Genomic DNA, 5,708 nt, shown 5'->3' with positions numbered 1-5,708 from the left:
TATATAGTTTTAAATGCCTTTCATTGTGTTGATTATACAGGAGGAACTTGTGAAATATGTGTCTAATGGCCTAATCAATAGGTAACCATATTTTACTCATTTTGTTTTTCATTCTGGAGTCTCAGTGAGATAGAAGCATTGGAAATCAGGCAATTAGTTACTTAAAAGGAAAGAAAAGAAAAATCTCATCAGAGTTCCTTTGGGACCCAGGGTGATATTCACTTATGTGGTAAGATTTTCTGTTCCAAACCTTTATAACTATGTTCAACTTCCAATTGGAAGACATTATTGATTAACTTTTAATTTAGAAGAGACAAGTTAAAGATAATGCTAGTTTTCTCTGCATGGCAATCTCGATTCACTTTCCATTCTTTTCTGCCCTACTCTGCAACCCGTGAGAATAAATGTTACAAAAGACAACATCCAGGTGCTCTTGATTTCTGGCTTCTATATGGTTTTGGTCAGTGACATGCACTGCCAGAGATTTGAAGGTGGGAAAAGAAAGAGGTTGGGTATTTATTTCCTTTGTTCCTTCTCTGCCAGGTCATGGTTTGGTCAGTGGTTGTATTCATCTACCTAAGATTTAGTCTTTGTGACAGACATCTCCTGCTCTCAACAGACTCCAAATCATTGTTTCTTCCCCTTGCCCATTCAGATATAATGATACTAATGTTCCATGAAGTTGCTAATCTCGGAGCATTTTATTATTCTTCATTGGTTCCGTTAGCCCTGTCCATACATCTATAAATTATCCTTTCTTGTACTCTCTTTAATTAAACTTTTGAAGATGAAATCTGTTTTCTGGTAGAATTCTGATAGAGAAAATAATTGGTAGCAGGGTTGGACTCAAGAATCAAACCCTCAGAATGGACTTCTGGGTTTTGGTGTATGTAAACTGAATGACTGAATGGACAATACTGACACTGAAAATTGATGTCATGACCATTGGTGGCACCAGATGAAGAGCCAGTGGAGGGCAAGTCAGTTGGAAGACAATGACAAAGTGGCACGCAAGAGTGTGTGTTTGCTTTGTTCTGCATATGGTAGCTTTTTATCTAAATAAAAGGATGAGAATGGAATACAAATGACACAAGGGTGGACTGTGCTGGTCCATCCCCATTTTTACCTATATGTATTTTATGTGGCCTTCTTTCCAATGCCATGTGCTTTAGGAGGCTGACTTTTCCAGACTGTATCACCAAATATCTTTGCTATCTGGCTATTATTTGGGTATTTTCTCCCTCAATCAAGATTCATCTCTATAAATTAACCTTTCACTGAACTCTTTTAAAATCTTTGGTGTGCTATTTCCTGCCATGACCCTGACTGTTAAGACAAACTCCCTTAAGTACAAGGTGGAAGCACTGGATCTTCTTGACTTTGCAGTTTGTAACCTACATTGTCTTAGGAGAGAGGGAGCCTGAAGACAAGTACTGAGCCTAGCGCGCCGCGCTGGTTTCCGGAAGTGGCTGCTGCGGCGACATGCTTGCGGAGCTGGGTTTAATCGGGACCATAGGCGAAGATGATGACGTGCCAGAGGAGCCAGACTGACTCCGAAGACCAGGAGGAGGAGGAGGGGCCCATTGTGCTGAGCAGAAAGCCTTGCAGAAGAACCGCAGTGCCGATTTCAACCCTGACTTTGTTTTCACTGAGAAGGAGGGGATGTACGATGGCAGCTGGGCCATAGCTGACGTCATAAGCCAGCTCAAGAAGAAGAGGGCAGCCACGACATTAGATGAGAAGACTGAGAAAGTTCGAAAGCAAAGGAAAACAGAGGATAAAGAAGCCAAGTCTGGGAAGTTAGAGCAGGAGAAAGAAGCAAAGGAGGGCTCTGAACCTGAGGAGCAGGAAGGCTTTGAAGGGAAAGATGAGGAAGCCACAGAAGATGAAGAATCAGAGACTGACTACTCGTCAGCTGATGAGAACGTCCTCACCAAAGCAGATACACTCAAAGTAAAGGAGCAGCAGAAGAAGAAAGGACAGGAAGCAGGAGGATTTTTTGAAGATGCATCTCAGTATGATGAAAACCTCTCATTCCAGGACATGAACCTTTCCCGCCGTCTTCTGAAGGCCATCACAGCCATGGGCTTCAAGGAGCCCACACCGATCCAGAAGGCATGCATACCTGTGGGTGTGTTGGGGAAGGACATCTGTGCCTGTGCAGCCACAGGGACAGGTAAAACTGCGGCTTTTGCCCTGCCCGTCTTGGAGCGTCTGATCTACAAACCCCGCCAGGCTCCAGTGACTCGCGTGCTGGTGCTGGTTCCCACCTGGGAACTGGGCATCCAGGTGCACTCCGTCACCAAGCAGCTGGCCCAGTTCTGCAGCATCACCACCTGCCTGGCTGTGGGCGGCCTAGACGTGAAGTCTCAGGAAGCAGCCCTCGGGCAGCACCTGACATCCTCATCGCCACCCCGGGCCGGCTCATCGAGCACCTCCACAACTGCCCTTCCTTCCACCTGAGCAGCATCGAGGTGCTCATCCTGGATGAGGCTGACAGGTTTCTGCTCCAGCTGTCACTTTGCTGGCCACTCTATAACAGTTCCTGGGACTTCCCTGGTGGTCCAGTGGTTAAGAATCCGCTTGCGGGCTTCCCTGGTGGCACAGTGGTTGAGAGTCCGCATGCCAATGCAGGGTACACGGGTTCGTTCCCCGGTCCGGGAAGATCCCACATGCCGCGGAGCGGCTGGGCCCGTGAGCCATGGCCGCTCACCCTGTGCGTCCGGAGACTGTGCTCCTCAACAGGAGAGGCCACAACAGTGAGAGGCCCGCGTACAGCAAAAAAGAAAAGAAAAGAATCCGCTTGCCAATGCAAGGGACACGGGTTCGATCCCTGAAGATCCCACGTGCTGTGGAGCAACTAAGCCCTGCACCACAACTACTGAGCCTGCACGCCACAACTACTGAAGCCCGTGTGCCTAGAGCTTGTGCTCCACAACAAGAGAAGCCACCACGATGAAAAGCCGACGCACCGCAATGAAGAGTAGCCACTGTTCACCGCAACTAGAGAGAAAAGCCTGTGTGCAGCAACGAAGACCCAATGCAGCCCCCCAAAATAAATAAATAAATGAAATATTTTTTAAAAAACAAAAAATACAGTTCCTCCCTTCCCCCCACACCCTCGCCTCATCCTTCCCTTCCTGCCTTATGTTCTCTGAGGTGCTACACCTCCTTGACCTCCCGCATTGTTACCTGAATGCTCGTGTGGTGGCTGTGTCCCTCTTCTCCCCAGAACTTCATGTTCGAGAAGGGCCGGCTTTGTATTTGTGTTGCCTGCTGCCACATCCCAGTGCCAGGGCCGTGTCTAGAATCTAGCAGGTGCACAGTAGGTGTTGAATAACTGGTCGACTGCCTCCCCTGAGCATTCTTGAGGCCTGAAGGAGGTAAAGGAGATCGTTCTAAGCCAAGGGAATATGATCTGATTTAGGTTTTAAATATCAAAAATATCAATGTCTCAAAAGACCAAGAAAGGCTGTGGAAGTTTCAGACTGAGACCAAAGAGACACGACAACTAAAGGTGATACCTGTCCCTCAACTGCAGCCTGAACTGGACGAGAAATACTGTAAAGGATTGGGTGGGTTGAAAAAATTGGAGTCACAGTAATCTCACAGATGACTATTATCTGCAAAGAGAAAGAGGTTCCTTTCCTAGTGGAGAGAGCTGGTAGACACCACTTCAACCAAGTGACCAAACTGTGATGCTGGAACAAACTGTCTGTCTCCAGATGGAGTGAGAGTGAGGTGCACGGCTGCCCCCCACCCCGCTCCCAGCAATGATTGTTGAATCCAGTCACTGGGGAATAATTAGACATATTCAGAGTGTGAAAAAGGATGAGAGGACTTTGTAGACTAAGGGAGACTAAAGAGATGTGACAACCAAGTACAACATAGGAACTGTCATTCCTGACTAAAAAAATAAGAACACAGCTCTAGAATGACGTTTTGGGGACAGTTAGGGAAAACTGAATATACATTGTACTTTACTTTAGATATCATTCAGACACTTGAATTTCTCAGGTGTGATAATGACATTGTGTTTATGTAGGAGAAAGTCACTGTTCTTAGGGAATGTGTGCTGAAATATTTAGGGGTCCAGTGTCATGATATCTGCAACTTAATAGCATATGATTCAGCAAAAGAAAAAAAAGAAAGACTAAGCAAATATGGGCAAATGATAATTCTTGGTGAATCTTGGAAAAAGGGTAAAATAACACTAATAAAATAAGTAAATAAATGAGCCTGAAACATAACCAATGACAGTATCAAAAAAAAAAGACAAGTACTGCTCCCTCTTTTGAGGAATCTTTCTGTGCTTCTGATTTGTTTTCTGTTAGCAATGGCCCCCTATTATGTGATCTGTACATCTCCATCCAAGACTTGGTATGGTAGCTGGACAACAGGGGCCTGTTAGCATATAGACTTTCTTGTCTTTCTGGAAACAACAGCAACAAGCTATTATACTATGAGAAACCAGTCTTAAAAGTCATAAATAAAATTGGCCACACCATTTTCTAAAAATGGTGATATACTCTGAGAAAGAAGAGAACACACTCAGAAATAAGAGATAATCAAGACTCATATATCTTAGTTCAGGACACTGAATGATTATTGGTAGAGAGAAAAATTCCTGATTCTGACAAAGGTGGGAGTTTCTTAAACTCTGTTCAGTCTCTGTGAAACATATTTCAAGTTGGAAGAAAGGGAATAAGCTATGAAACATACAAGGAAGACTTCCTTTCACAGTGTATGAGAATCATAATAGCTTGGGAGAAACCTGCTTTGAAACATCAGTATTGGCTACAGTGAGAAGAGCCAATAGTACAGCAGTGGTGGGAAGGAGCCTGTGTACCATTTTTGGTTATCTGCTCTATCAAAAGAAACAGTCAAGGGCATATAACAGGCATACGCTTGCAAAGACCTTACAAAGTGAAAGTTCTCCGTAAGTTCTTTTATCTGTAATACTGGTTGAGGGATGAGAGTGAATACCATTATGACCGTTAACAGTTTTGGTGTGGTTTAGGGATTCTGTTATAGGTACTGATTGTTACTACTATATATTGAAGCACTGCTGTGTGCTAGACAGTGTATGGCACTTGGTATACTTTTTCATTAATGCTAACAACTTTTCAAAGTACCTCTATGCTTATTTTGTCTATAAAGAAACTAAATATGAGTAAATTTTATTGTCATCTAAGTTACAGACCCATTAGGTCCTGAAGTCTAGATTCAAAACTTATTCTTACCAGTCCCTAGGATATAATCAACTCTCAATATGCTTGCTGACTAAAGGCCCCACTATTGGCCTAAGATTGTGTTTTAGAGAAATACCTTTCTTTTTACTATTAATGTTTCCACAGGGTTGTTTTTATATTTTCTTTCTTTTTTTTTTTTTTTTCAGTTGCAGAAAGACTGAGGTCAACCCATAAAAAGAAACAGAGAAAAGAGAATGGAGAGTGAAAGACCTGGCAATAGCTTAATAGCTTTTAGGCCCTGGATTCATGAAAAACCTAGTTGGCTTGGTTTGCATTGTTTTCTTCTGTTGGTCTCTGGTATGTTTCTCTCACTTGCAACAAAAGGAATGTCAACTAGTAAACTGAAGATCTGGAAAATAATGGTCATTATCCTGGGAATCTGAATCATTAGCCTAATGATAAGCTAATTAAATTGGCCTTCCTTTGCTGATAGGCTGGCTTTTGCATTAGTTTTAT

General features: G+C 43.5%; 1 pseudogene; it reads left to right on the top strand.

The window, feature by feature from the left end:
- The first annotated feature begins 1,482 nt into the window (after window positions 1-1,482).
- Window positions 1,483-5,457, top strand: LOC117312805 (probable ATP-dependent RNA helicase DDX27 pseudogene; annotated as a pseudogene).
- Window positions 5,458-5,708: the final 251 nt, after the last annotated feature.

This window comes from Tursiops truncatus, chromosome 6 (genome assembly GCF_011762595.2).
Source record: "Tursiops truncatus isolate mTurTru1 chromosome 6, mTurTru1.mat.Y, whole genome shotgun sequence".
Lineage (NCBI taxonomy): Eukaryota > Metazoa > Chordata > Mammalia > Artiodactyla > Delphinidae > Tursiops > Tursiops truncatus.
This window is presented reverse-complemented; position numbering and strand designations above follow the sequence as displayed.